The following is a 15,636-nucleotide window of genomic DNA, read 5'->3' on the forward strand; positions in this document are numbered from 1 at the left end:
ACCAATATCTGAAAGTATCTAGACAGTGTTATTAATCAGGATTGACCCTTTTCAGAGAGAAAGCAATTGCTTTCTGAAATTTTCCTTCACATCCATGAATGACTTCATAATTATCTATCTCATGGTCCAAATAGACAGGTAACACAGGTACAGAAAGATAGTGTTTGGTAAGATTTCTGTTATATTATTCTTCATTTTTTGAAAGCACATTTTCTTACTTAAATAGCCAACATTAAACACTACCACTTAAAATATTATAAGTATATTAAAAATATAAGATCCAAATAAACAATTAGAAAAGAATGTCTATATGTGAACAAATGAGTCACTTTGCTCTACAGCAGAGCTTGGCACAACACTATAATCAATTATATGTCAACAAAAATTAAAATAGAATTAAAAATAACAGGTAAAGTCAGACATCTTTCTCAGGCTTCCCTGATGGTCCAGCGGTTGAGAATCTACCTTGCAATGCATGGGATGCAGGTTCAGTTCCCTGTCTGGTAAGATACCGACCACATGCTGTGGGGCAACTAAGTCTGTGCACCGCAGCTACTGAGGCCATGCTCTAGAGCCTGAAAGCCGCAGGAGAAGCCAGTGCAGTGCTAGGCCCACACACCACAACTGGAGACTAGCCCCTGCTCACTACGACCAAAGAAAGCCTAGGCGCAACAGCAAAGACCCAGCACAGCCAAAAATAATTAAAAATAAGTAGATTTAAAAAATCATTCTCACATTACATATCACTGCTCAGTCTAATCCTGATTCATATTCTCAGGCTTTGGTAAAGGTTTCCTTCTAATTCATCTGAGTTCTTATATTACTTTCACTCCTAGAACATCTTACTAGGATAAACCGTGGATTTCAGGTGATCTTGGTACCATAACTTCCCTCAGTCACAGCCGCAGGTGATTTCTTTACCCCGCTTGCCTATTAGGACTAAATATAGAACCCCACTGCCTTCCCCACTGGCTCATCTTCTCCTGTTTCTTTTACAACTTCTCTTATAAGCAGCATAAATGGAACGAGAACAATTAGTCATGTTAGTTGGTTGTATAAGTAGCAGGAACCTCTGTGACTATCTTTTTCATGACAAGGGAATAATATTTTATTCTCCCCAGAACAGTAATAGGAGCTATTCCTCTTTGAAGCAGTTTTTCTCACTAGCAAGTCCTTAAGTTTGCATAAAATGATTTCTCACAGCAGTTGCTCTAGAAAGTTGTTGCACACACAAAGCGCTTCCAGTTAAAGGAAGCAGGTCCCTTTTCGTAGTAGACAAGTTTTAAGAAAACACACACACACAAACAGAAAATTTAGCAACACTTTACAACAAATACTCTCAGGAATTCTATCTTACCACAATCCTCCATGAAGTTCAGAGGAACACATGTGCTATGGTCATACTGAGGCATTTCTTTTGGTTTCTAAGATCATTTGTCTTCCCCACTGTACAAGTGCAGAAATACCAAAGGCTGCCAGCAAAATGTCCATTGGAGTCACTGAGACAATGAATCCTGGATCTACTGCGGGGAAACCATTATCCTCCTCGGCAACCAGGATCATTAACAGGAGCAGAGTGGCCATGTGAGGAGCCTCCTTCTTCCCACTCTTCTCCATTCAATGCTCTTCCCTTGGAGTCCTCGCCTTCTGTGTGCACCATGGGATGAGTCAGGTGACCCACAGTCACCTGAACCTGCCTTGTGGGTTACTAAACTGAGCCAAATGATGCCAGAGGAAGTGCACTCCAGAAAGGAAAACATTTCATCAAATCGAGTTCCAAATTTTCAGAAAACAAGCTAGAAGTTACTGATAGAGACTCATTCTTTTTCTAGTGATTAATATTTATCCATTGAGATTTGAAGCTAGAAACTCAGTCTCTCTCATCTTTCATTTATGTAGGAGGGATACTTAAGTAAGGAGAGGGAGTAATATTAACAACCACAGCATGACTTCATTTAGTCCCCTAGTAACCCTGTGGATTAAATACTATTATTATCTCTAATATTCGGATGAGGAAGCTGAGGCTTAGATAGTGAGTAATCTGCCCAAAGTTATTAGAACTGAGATATAGACCTGGGATAAGACCCTTACTCTATCCTTGCTCAGCTCTTTTATAGTTCTTGGCTGGCATACCCCAAGGGGGATATAAACAGAGGTAGGGTGGGGCTCTGGTTCCATTCCAGGCGCTACTGAGAAGGAAAGAGGCTTCTTGGGCCACTAGGTGAAGCTAAGAGTTCTGTCCTATTATCTAAGGGTCAGTAAGCAAATGAAAGAAACCTGGAAGATGAAAGGAGCTTCTTACAAACTTACACAAGGTGGCAGTTTCAGTCAAACCTCTCTACTTCACTCACTCCTCAGTGAGGAATGGATGTTTAAAGATCGTTAATTTTGTGACTTGGGGGTGGGTTGTCTTTTTTTTTTTTTTAAGAGATCTTATGCCTGACCTGCTCAAATTCCCCTTTTCAACTGAGAGTTTCAAAGGCATTTATATGCTTAACATTTATAAACTATATTAGTGATGGGAGCCATATGAAAATGACGCAATCCTAAATCTTTATAGGAACAGTCTTTTCTCTCACTTTGTAGGTTTGGGTTAGCTAGTGTAACATGGAAGGTAAGAGAGAAGAGTGTGTCTCAACCACACACTGCCACAGAAAAGCAAATGGCCTGCCAGTGATGCTGATTCATTGCCAAGTTGCACGATTCTGAAAGAATCAATTGAGTTATCCTGAGTGCAATCTTTAACCAGCCCCCTCCCTGTTCATATATACATATTCATCACTTTTATCAAAAGATAATCCATTCTGGAAAGGCAGCTGCTTTCTAAATAAATTGCTGCTTCCTTAGCAGCTGAATACAACAGGCTGTTTTTCTCACTTGAGTGAATTTGTTCTGACAACAGCGCATGCCAGTCATTTGCTCTTTTCCTTTCATAATTTGGTTTTATTATTAATCTATTCATTATGTTTATTGGCTCTGTCCATTATTTGGGAGCCTTAGTGCATATTTACAAGTGCAATAAAAAGAGACAACCTCAGCTATTACAGCTTAGAGTCTAACAGGCAAAGACATAAAATGAACCCTCTATCTTCTACCTCTGACTGAAATCATGAGGAGCTACTGGGTTGACTTACCAAACTGACTAGCTAAAACAATATGATCCAGATAATGCAAACAAGTAAATGGTTTGCTTGATTTTTCCCCCAACTGATTCAAACTCAAATTTAAATAATCCTTTAAAAAATAATTATTAATATACAAGGGGTTCCCAGGTGGCACTAATGCTAAAGAACCCACCTGCCAATGCAGGAGACATAGATTTGATCCCTGGGTCAGGAAGATCCTCTAAAAGAGGGCATGGCAACCCACCCTAGTTTTCTTTCCTGGAGAGTCCCGCGGACAGAGCAGCCTGGTGGGCTGTAGTGCATAGGGTTGCAAAGAGTAAGAGACAACTGAAGTATCTTAGCACACCATGCACACATTAACACAAAATTCACATACCATAAAACGCACCCCTTTAAAGTATACAATTCAGTGGGTTTATTTTTACTATATTCACAAAGTTGTGTAGCCATTACCACCTTCTAATTCCAGGACATTTTCATCCCCCGCCTCCCCCACAAAAGGATCTCTTACCAACAGCGGTCATTTCTCCTCCCCCAGCACTCTTGGCAACCACAAGTTTGCTTTCTTTGTCTATGGATTTGCTTATTCTGGGCATATTATATAATGGAATAACATGTGACCTTTTGTGTATGGCTTCTTTCAATAAACATAAAGTTTTCAAGTTCATCTATGTTGTAGCATATATTCATACTTCAATTCTTTATTATTCTTAAAGACTTTTTTTTTAGAGCAGTTTTAGGTTCACAGCAAAATTGAGAGGAAGCATAGAGATTGCTTATACACTCCCTGCCCCCACACATGCATAGCCTCCTCCATTATCAACACCCGCCCCCCACCAGAATGATACATCTGTTAAGGTGCAAGAACCTACACTGACACCTCATAATGACCCAAAGTTCATAGTTTATATTGTAATTCACTCTTGGTATTGTACATTCTATTGGTTTGGACAAATGTATAATGACACATATATATCATTATCATATCATTAAATGATATTTCATGGTCTAGATGTACCACTGTTTATCTACTCACCTACTGAAGGACATCTTGGTTACTTCTAACTTTTGTCAATTATGAATAATCCTGCTATAAATAATCCATATGCAGATTTTCATGTGAACATAAGCTTTCAACTCCTTTGAATAATTACCAAAAGCATGCATGCTAGGTAACATTTGTATCTATTCTTCAGTGAAGTGTCTGTTGAAGTCTTTGGCCAGTTTTAAAACTGGATCATCCTCTTTGTATATTTGTAAGAGTTCTTTGTATATTTTGAATTAATCCTCTATCAGATGTGTCTTTTGCAAATATTTTTTCTCTGTTTGTGGTTTCCTTATTCTCTTGACATTATCTTTCACAGAGAAGAAGTTATTAATTTTAATGAAGTTCAATATCAATTAATTCTTTCAAGGTCTGTGCTTTGGTGTTGTATTTAAAGTTATTGTTCTATCCAAGGTAATCTAGTTTTTCTCTATGTTATTCTTTATAATTTTACATTTAGGTCTTTGATTCATTTTCAGTTAATTTTTGTGAAGGGTGTAAAAGACTTGTATCTATAGTCACTCCTTCGCATTTAGATGTCCAGTGGTTCCAGCATGAATTGTTTATTTATTATTTCTATTTATTTATTTTTTGCTGTGTCGGGTCTTCACTGCTGCTTGTGGGCTCTCTCTGGTTGCAGTGAGCAGGGGCTCCTCTCTAGCTGTGGTATGCAGGCTTCCTGCTGCAGTAGCTTCTCTTGTGGAGCACAGCCTCTAGGGTATATGGGCTTCAGTAGTTGTCGTGGGGCACAGGCTTCATTGCCTTGTGGAATGTGGGATCCTCCTGGACCAGGGATTGAACCAGTATTCCATGCATTGCAAGGTGGATTCTTAACCACTGGATCACCAATGAAGCCCCGATTTATTTTTAATAGAATTATGCTGCTAAGTCGCTTCAGTCGTGTCCGACTCCGTGCAACCCCACAGATGGCAACCCACCAGGCTCCCCCGTCCCTGATAGTTGATTTATAATATTGTATTACTTTTAGGTATATAGCATAGTGATTCAATATTTTCATAGCTCACACTCCATTAAATGTTTTAACAAGATAATGGCTATAATTCCCTGTGCTGTGCAATATATCCCATTGCTTATCCATTTTATACATGATAGTTTGTATCTGTTAATTTCATAACCCTAGTTTGCCCCTCTCTCTTCCCTCCTTTCTTTGGTAACTTCTAATTTGTTCTCTATATCTGTGAGTCTGTTTCTGTTTTGCATATACATTTGTTTGCATTATGTTTTTAGATTCCATTGTCTTAATTTGAAGATGATATCTAATATAGAGAAAATCATAGAGATTCAACCAAAAAAACTGTTATAGCTAATCAAATTTAGTAAAGTTGAAGGATATAAAATCAACATACAGAAATTAATTATATTTCTATACATTAAGAACAGAATATTTTGGGGAAAATATTTCATTCACAATAGCATCAAAAACAATGAAATAATCTGGAATAAATTTAACCAAGAAGGTAAAAGATATGTATACTGAAAACTACAAGACTCTGATGAAAGAAATTAAAGAAGACACAAACAAATGGAAAAATATCCTGTGTTCATGGATTAGAAGAATTAATGTTGTTCATACTGCCCAAAGCCATTTATATATTCAATGCAATATCTATCAAAATTCCGATGCCTTTTTTTTTATAGCAATACAGCAAACAGTCCTAAAATTCACATGAAATCACAAAGGACCCTGAATAGGTAAAGTAATCCTGAGAAAGAACAAAACTGTAGGCATCAGACTTGCTGATTTCAAACTATACTGCAAAGTATAGTATTCCAAACAGTATGATACTGGCATAATAATGGATATATACATCAATGGAACAGAACAGAGAGCTCAGAAATAAACCCATATATATATGGCCAACTAATATTTAACCAAGAATACTCAATGGGGAAAGGATAGTCTCTTCAATGAATGGTGCTAGGATAATTGGATAACCAAGTGCAGAAAATAAAATTGGACATCTAGATTACACCACTGACAAAAATGAACTCAAAATGGATTAAATGCTGAATATAAGACCTGAAACTATAAAACTCATAGAAGAAAACACAGGGAGAAAATCTCCTTGACAATGTCTTGGCAATGATTTTTTTGGTAATGACACCTCAAGCACAAACGACAAAGCAAAAATAAATCAGCGGGACTATATCAAACTAAGAAAGTTCCTAGGCAACAAAAGAAATAATCAACAAAATGAAAAGAAAATGTTCGGAATGGGATAAAATATTTGCAAACCATATATCTGATAAGGGGGTAATATCCAAAGTATAGAAAGAACTCACAGGACTCAGGGGAAAAACAACAAACAATCTAAAAAATGAGCAGAAGATCTGAACAGACATTTTTTCCAAAGAAGACAAATAAATGACCAACAGGGACACAAAAGCGTGCCCAACATCACTAATCATCAGGGGAATGCAAACCAAAACAATGAGATATCACCTCACACTTGTCAGAATAGCCAACATGGCAGAAGATAAAAGACCAAAAAAAAAAAAATTAGAGATAATGGTTGGAAAGGATGTGGGGAAAGGGGAAACCTTGGGCACTATGGGTACCCAAAGGGCAGCCACTATGGAAAACAGTATGAAAGTGAAAGTGAAGTTGCTCAGTCATGTCCGACTCTTTGTGACCCCATGGACCCCATAGGCTACCAGGCTCTGCCGTCCATGGGATTTTCCAGGCAAGAATACTGGAGTGGGCTGCCCTTTCCTTCTCCAGTGGACCTTCCCAATCCAGAGATCGAACTCGGGTCTCCTGCATTGCAGACAGATGCTTTACCATCTGAGCCACCAATTTGGGACACAAACAGTATGAAGGTGCCTCAAAAAACTAAATACAGAACTACCATATAGTTTAGCAATGGTAATTATCCAAAGGAAATAGAAATGGTAACTCAAGGGCTACCCTGGTGGCTCAGTGGTAAAGAATCCACCTGCCAATATAGGAGACATGGGTTCAATCTCTGGTCCATGGATCCCACATACTGCAGAGCAATTAAGCCCGTGCACCACAACCTCTGAGCCTGTGCTCTGGAACCCTGTCTGTCTGTGCTTAATCACTCGTCATGTCCGACTCTTTGCGACCCCATGGACTGCAGCTGGCCAGGTCCTCTGTCCATGGGGATTCTCCAGGGAAGAATACTGGAGTGGGTTGCCATGCCCTCCTCCAGGGGATCTTCCCAACCCAGGGATCAAACCCAGGTCTTCCACATTGCTGGTGGATTCTTTACCACCTAAGCCACCAGGGACGCCCAAGAATACTGGACTGGGTAGCCTATCCCTTCTCCAGCGGAACTTCCCAACCCAGAAATCGAACCAGGGTCTCCTGCATTGCAGGCAGATTCTTCGCCAGCTGAGCTACCAGGGAAGCAGCCCAGAAGCTGCAACTACTGAGCCCACATGCCACAACTACTGAAGCCCACATGCTCAAGAGCCTGTGCTCCTCAACAAGAGAAGCCACCACAATGGGCAGCGTGCACACCACAACCAGAGAGTAGCCCTTCCTTGCTGAAACTAGAGAAAAGCCTGTGCGGCAACAAAGACCCAGCACAGCCAAAAATAATAAATACACAAATTTCAAAAACTAGTAACTCAAAAAGATACATGCAGCCTCATATTCACTGCAGCATTATTTATAATAGCCAAGACACAGAAACAACGAAGTGTCCGCTAATAGATGATGGATAAAGAATATGTGCAATCTCTCTCTATAGATAATATTATTTGGCTATAAAAGAGAAGGAAATTTTCCATTTTGTGACAACATGGATAGGCCTTGAGGCCATTATACTAAGTGAAATAAATCAGATAAAGAAAGACAAATACCACATGATCTCACTTATATATGGAATCTAAATACGTCAAACTGGTAAAAACAGAGAGTAGACTGGTGATTATCAGGATCTGGGGAGTGTGGGAACTTGCAGAGGTTGGTCAGTGGGTACAAATTTTCCACTAAAAGATGAATAAGTTGTGGGATTCTAGTGCAAAGCATTGTGACTATAGTTAACTGTATACTTGAAAATTGCCAAGAAAGTAGATCTTCAATGTTTGTACCACAAAAAGATATGGTAATTATGCTATAGTGATAATCATATTGTAGTATATAGTGTATAAAATCACATTGTACACTTTAAACTTACACAAAGTTAAATGTAAGTTATATCTCAATAAAGCTAACAAAATAAAGTGAAGCTGACTCTTCAGCCCTTAAAACAAAACAAAACAGAACATTCCTTTATAAAAAGATGATCAAGACAGATACACAAACGTTCAAGAAAAGGGCAATAAATATTTTTTCTCATATAAGCCTTTGATTAATCTTGAAAAACTATATCATACCATCCATATTATTAAGTAATATAAAAGATTTTCAACATAACTTTTAAAAGACGCAAAGCATATAATTTTCAGGGTATCATGCATATTGACATATTTAATTAAGATAGGTACAGCACTCCTGTGGAATCTGAATAACAATTTGATTGCTACCATGACCCATTTTTGAAAATGCATAAACAAACATGCTCTTTTTTAAGAGATGGAAATATACATTATTTAATTTCCTTATTGAACTTCCATTTTATTAGAATTTTATCTAAATGTATTATAGTTTATGCTTTTAAGTACATATTGAAAGTAAGTTTTAAAATTTCTCATGACTTTAAAGCTCAAAGTATTAAAATATACTTCTGAATTGAATTATAATAATAATAACGTCTACACATGGACATCACCAAATGGTCAATACTGAAATCAGATTGATTATATTCTTTGTAGCCAAAGATGGAAAAGCTCTATACAGTCAGAAAAAACAAAACAGAGCTGACTGTGGCTCAAATCATGAGCTCCTTATTGCAAAATTCAGGCTAAAATTGAAGAAAGTAGGAAAAACCACTGTGTCATTCAGTAAGACCTAACAACTCAAATTCCTTATTTGATGTATACATACATTTGATATATAAATACAGTAGAGGTGATGAATAGATTCAAGGGATTAGGTTTGGTAGAGAGAGTGCCTGAAGAACCGTGGACAGAGGTTTGTAACACAGTATAGAAGACAATAACCAAAACCATCCCAAAGAAAAAGAAATGCAAGAAGGCAAAGTGGTCACCTGAGGAGGCTTTACAAATAGCTGAGGAAAGAAGTGAAGCGCAAGGCAAGGGGGAAAGGGAAAGGTATACCCAACTGAAAGCAGAATTCCAGAGAACAGCAAGGAGAAAGAAGAAGGCCTTGTTCAGTGAACAGTGCAAAGAAATAGAGGAAAACAACAGAATGGGAAAGACTAGGGACCTCTTCAAGAAAATTAGAAATACCAAGGAAACATTTCATGTAACAATGGGCATGCTAAAGGGCAGAAACAATAAGCACCTAACAGAAGCAAAAGAGACTAAGAACAGGTGGCAAAAATACACAGAACTCTACAAGAAACTCTAATGACTGGATAACCATGATGGAATGGTCATTTACCTAGAGCTGGACATCCTGGAGTATGAATTCAAGTGGACATTAGGAAGCATTCAATTCAGTCACTCAGTCATGTCCAACTCTTTGCAACCCTGTGGATTGCAGCATGCCAGGCTTCCCTGTCTATCACCAACTCCCAGAGCCTACTCACTCATGTCCATCACGTTGGTGATGCCATCCAACCATCTCATCCTCTGTTGTCCCCTTCTCTTCCCACCTTCAGTCTTTTCCAGCATCAGGGTCTTTTCCACTGAGTCAACTCTTTGCATCAGGTGGCCAAAGTATTGGAGCTTCAGCTTCAGTATCAGTCCTTCCAATGAATATTCAGGACTGATTTCCTTTACAAGGACTGGTTGGATCTCCTTGCAGTCCCAGGGACTCTCAAGAGTCTTCTCCAACACCACAGTTCAAAAGCACCAATTCTTTGGCGCTCAGCTTTCTTTATAGTCCAACTCTTACACCTACACATGACTACTGGAAAAACCATAGCTTTGACTAGATGGACCTTTGTTGGTAAAGTAATGTCTCTGCTTTTTAATGTGCTATCTAGGTAGGTCATAGCTTTTCTTCCAAGGAGCAAGCATCTTTTAATTTCATGGCTGCAGTCACCATCTGCAGTGATTTTGGAGCTTAAAGTCTGTCACTGTCTCCATTGTTTCCCCATCTATTTGCCATGAAGTGATGGGACCAGCTGCCATGATCGTTGTTTTCTGAATGTTGAGTTTTCAGCCAACTTCTTCATTCTCTTCTTTCACTTTCATCCGGAGGCTCTTTAGTTCTTCTTTGCTTTTTGCCATAAGGGTGGTGTCATCTGCATATCTGAGGTTATTGATATTTCTCCTGCTAATCTTGATTCCAGCCTGTGCTTCATCCAGCCTGGCATCTCTCATGATGTACTCTGCATATAAGTTAAATAAGCAGGGTGACAATATACAGCCTTGACATACTCCTTTCCCGTATTGGAACCAGTCCGTTGTTCCATGTCCAGTTCTAACTGTTGCTTCCTGACCTGCATAGAGAAGCATAGGAAGCATTCAGTTCAGTTCAGTTCAGTCGCTCAGTCATGTCCGACTCTTTGCGACCCCATGAATTGCAGCACGCCAGGCCTCCCTGTCCATCACCAACTCCCGGAGTTCACTCAAACTCACATCCATCGAGTTGGTGATGCCATCCAGCCATCTCATCCTCTGTCATCCCCTTCTCCTCCTGCCCCCAATCCCTGCCAGCATCAGTCTTTTCCAATGAGTCAACTCTTCGCATGAGGTGGCCAATAGGAAGCATTACTATGAACAAACCTAGTGGAGGTGATGGAATTCCAATTGAGCTATTTCAAATCCTAAAAGATGATGCTGTTAAAGTGTTGCATTCAATATGCCAGCAAACTTGAAAAATTTAGCAGTGGCCATAGGACTGGAAAAGTCAGTTTTCATTCCAATCTCAACAAAGGGTAATGCCAAAGAATATTTCAACTACCATACAACTGTACACATTCCACATGCTAGTAAAGTTATGCTCAAAATCCTCCAATCTAGGCTTCAGCAGTATATGAACTGAGAACTTCCAAATGTAGAAGCTGAGTTTAGAAAATGTAGAAGAACCAGAGATCAAATTGCCAACATTCATTGGATCATAGAAAAAGCAAGGGAATTCCAGAAAAAAAAATCTAATGCTACACTGATTACGCTAAAGCCTTTGACTATGTGGACTGCAACAAAATGTAGAAAGTTCTTAAAGAGATGGGAATACCAGATCACCTTACCTGCTTCCAGGGAAACCTGTATGCAGGTCAAGAAGCAACAGTTAGAAATGGACATGGAACAATGGACTGGTTCCAAATTGGGAAAGGAGTATATTGTTAAGCCTGTATATTCTTACCCCTCTTATTTAACTTATATGCAGAGTACATCGTGGAAAATGCCATGCTGGATGAAGCACAAGTGGGAATCAAGACTGCTGGAAGAAATATTAACAACTTCAAATATGCAAATGATACCACTCTAATGGCAGAAAGCAAAGAGGAACTAAAGAGCCTCTTTATAAAGGTGAAAGAGGGGAGTGAAAAAGCTGGCTTAAAACTCAACATTCAAAAGTCTAAGATCATGGCATCTGGTTCCATCACTTCACTGCAAATAAAGGGGAAAAAGTGGAAAATGACACATTTTATTTCTTGGGCTCCAAAAATCATTGTGGACAGTGACTACAGCCATGAAATTAAAAAGCACTTGCTCCTTGGGAAAAAAGACTATAACAAACCTAGATAGTGTGTTAAAAGCAGAGATACCACTTTGCCAACAAAGGTCCATATAGTCACAGCTGTTTTGGTAGTCATGTACAGTTGTGAGAGTTGTACCATAAAAAGGTTGAGCACTGAATAATTGATGCTTTCAAATGGGGTGCTGGAGAAGACTGTTGAGAGTCCCTTGGACAGTAAGGAGATCAAACCAGTCAATCCTAAAGGAAAATCAACCCTGAATATTCGCTGGAAGAACTGATGCTGAAGCTCCAAAATTTTGGCCACTATTGCAAAGAGCCATTTCATTGGAAAAGACCCTGATGCTGGGAAAGATTGAAGGCAAAAGGAGAAGGGGGTGGCTGAAGGTGAGATGGTTAGATAGCATCACCAACTCAATGGACATGAATTTGAGCAAACTTCAGAAGATAGTGAAGGACAGAGGAGCCTGGCATGCTGCAGTCCATGGGATTGCCAAGAGTTAGACATGACTTCGCTACTGAACAACAATAACACATAGTCAAAATAACATGAAATTTATTTGAAATCTTTTCAAATTGAAATATGTTGTTAAACATAAAGGAATAAAATTTCATTGGAAATGGAACTTTTTAAAAAAGTTAATTCATATGTCCAACATTACTTATTGGAATAAAAAAGGGTTTACTGCCAATTCTACATTTTGTTTTTATAGCTTTTCAGTTCAGTTCAGTCGCTCAGTCGTGTCCAACTCTTTACGACCCCATGAATTGCAGCATGCCAGGCCCCCCTCCATCACCAACTCCCGGAATTCACCCAAACTCATGTGCATCAAATCGGTGATGCCACCCAGCCATCTCATCTTCTGTTGTCCCCTTCTCCTCCTACCCTCAATCCGTCCCAGCATCAGATATGCAGATGACACCACCCTTATGGCAGAAAGTGAAGAGGAACTAAAAAGCCTCTTGATGAAAGTGAAAGAGGAGAGTGAAAAAGTTGGCTTAAAGCTCAACATTCAGAAAACTAAGATCATGGCATCTCGTCCCATCACTTCATGGCAAATAGAGGGGGAAACAGTGTTAGACTTTATTTTTGGAGGCTCCAAAATCACTGCAGATGGTGATTGCAGCCTTGAAATTAAAAGACACTTACTCCTTGGAAAGAAAGTTACGACCAACCTAGATAGCATATTGAAAAGCAGAGATATTACTTTGCCAACAAAGGTCTGTCTAGTCAAAGCTATGGTTTTTCCAGTGGTCATGTGTGGATGTGAGTGTCGGATTGTGAAGAAAGCTGAGTGCCAAAGAATTGATGCTTTTGAACTGTGGTGCTGGAGAAGATTCTTGCAAGTCCCTTGGACTGCAAGGAGATCCAACCAGTCCATCCTAAAGGAGACCAGTCCTGGGTGTTCATTGGAAGGACTGATGCTGAGGCTGAAACTCCAATACTTTGGCCATCTCATGTGAAGAGCTGACTCATTGGAAAAGACCCTGATGCTTTTATTGCTAAGCAATTAGGCTCAAGTAAATAAGTAGCTGGATATGGAAAGGGTTTTGCCATACCACTGTCCCTTAATTCTTTTAATATCTTCTGAGCTATAGGCCAAAAATCACAGAGTATTGTATAATCAATTATATCAAAGTACATCATTATAGCTAATACCTAACTTTAGTTGAAAGCAAAGAACTGGAAATCATTAACTTAAAAAATGATTTATTACCCATTCATTATAGTCATTCACTTCCTCATATTCTGGGAATGATCCCAAAAAGGCTTTACCAAGACTTATCAAATTCCTATTAATTATGCCTGTTCCTCTCCAACTTAGAGATATTTGTTTTACTCTATAAATCCAGAAAGAATCCAGAAATAATTCAGAAATTAAATTACTGTTCATTTTAATACATCTTTGCAAATTTTTTAAATGAAATGTTTTTACTTTACCATTGCTTTTCTGAAAGCCTTGGAGTTGCTATTTGATACCCACTTCATTCAATTAATTGTAAATATCCATTATCTTAGTGACAAAACCATCTCTCATTGTCAAATCAATCAGCCAATCAGGAAAAAAAATGTGAATTCATTTTTTTATTCAAATAAACATATTGTTAAGCATTCCTATTGGAGACATCTATCTGTTGACTTTTTATAAGATATTTAATATATAAATACACAAAATATACAGACTTTGCAAGATTAAGGTTTTGCTGCCTTCACCATTTCTTACTGATGCTCTCCTTGTTTTATTCTCATAGGGCCGCTCCTCAGGAAAGATGTCTTCCTGGTCAGGGAATGGAAGAGGTGAGATCATATTGAAGAAAAGTTGTCATCACTTCTGTTGCAATCTATAATATAGACTTTATATCACCCCCTAATCACGTTTTTAGTGAGAGAGCAAGCCGAGATTTAAAATCACCTCTCCTGACTCAGTGATATACTAGAACATTCTCATTAGAATTACTCAAAATTTTACTTAAAACTAATTTTGTCTCAGCTGGAGATGATCAGACAGGTACAGATCTGAATTTGTAACATCTACCATGGGTCAAAATGATACTGTTTCTAAATGTGAAAGTTTTCTCTTAACGGAAATTGTGAAAGACAGATAGTCACACTAAGATGCCTTGAATTAGAATTTGCCTGAGTCAATATCATAAATTGTACCCTTCTAAGGTACCCTGGGGTGATGAGCTCATTTTGGATGGGTGAGAAGTGTTATCCATTCTTGTACAGTAGGAGAAAGGCAAATGGAAAAGTGGAGATGAGAAAGCAGGAATAACAGGGAACCTCCAGCCCAGAAAAACTGAGCTACCATGGTGAAAGCCATCTCGTGAACTAGACGGGTTTTGGTCTTTAAAAAAGTACATATGCTATATGACAGGCTAGAGGCAAACTGATTTGTAAAGGATACTATTATTAATCACAAAAAATTGAGAGGCCAAAGTCTGAAATACTGAAAGAGATTTGTTCTAAATAGTACCCCTAAATGCTACAATTAGACGGTTTCCATGTTCAGCAAATGTGTAACCAGTGATTTCCTAAACACTCATTGAAATTAACTAATGAAGCAAGTAAAAGACAAGTGAAAAATGGCAGATGAATTTCTGATTCATAGTTTCAGATGAACATACTGAATTTCCCCAAAATGTTTTAAGTAAATCACTTCCAGCTCTTTTAAAGGAAAAATGAGAAAGAATGCAGAACAATATTAATTATTTAGAAAAACATGATCAAACTACATCATCCTAAAAGTTGAAAGAATCCCCAAAATGATAAGTGCAGTGGTCATATCTATAATCAGTCAAGCTCTCTATAAATGAGTAAGAACTTGACTCTTTTTACCACTTCCTTGTGTCCACAAATCCTGCCTAAATTTATTTTTGACAAGCTTCATCTTTCTAGTTTGTTCAGTTTTCTTTCCTTGATGCTAAGAAATGTGCTGAATCTGGAGCTTCATCAGGGAAGGAAAACACCAGCCCCTACCCTTTTCCCCATTTATTTCCTGCTCCATCAACAGTGACTGATTTTCCTAAAAAACGTTCTAATTATTAGTCTCCTTACCCACAGTTACTCCAAGTCAAATATATATTACATAAGAGATTTGGATGTGGGGGGTGGGTGATGCAGTGACTTTCATATTCTGATATAAGCTACAGAATCCATTGAAAGTCTGACTCTGAAACAGACGAGAGGTAAATCAGGACTAATGAGACTGGGGCAGAAATAAGTAGAATGCTTTTAAACTATAAATAGAGTACCATAGTTT

At 38.4% G+C, this 15,636-nt stretch overlaps 1 long non-coding RNA gene across 1 annotated transcript in view; it reads right to left on the reverse strand.

Moving 5' to 3' along the window:
• Window positions 1-5,486: 5,486 nt before the first annotated feature.
• Window positions 5,487-15,636, reverse strand: part of LOC121817731 (uncharacterized) — a 199,772-nt gene continuing 189,622 nt past the window's right edge. The window contains exon 6 of the long non-coding RNA XR_006057774.2: window positions 5,487-10,670. This is a non-coding gene — a long non-coding RNA (uncharacterized LOC121817731). The remainder of the gene's footprint in view (window positions 10,671-15,636) is intronic.

Source organism: Ovis aries, chromosome 1 (genome assembly GCF_016772045.2).
Source record: "Ovis aries strain OAR_USU_Benz2616 breed Rambouillet chromosome 1, ARS-UI_Ramb_v3.0, whole genome shotgun sequence".
Classification (NCBI taxonomy): Eukaryota; Metazoa; Chordata; class Mammalia; order Artiodactyla; family Bovidae; genus Ovis; species Ovis aries.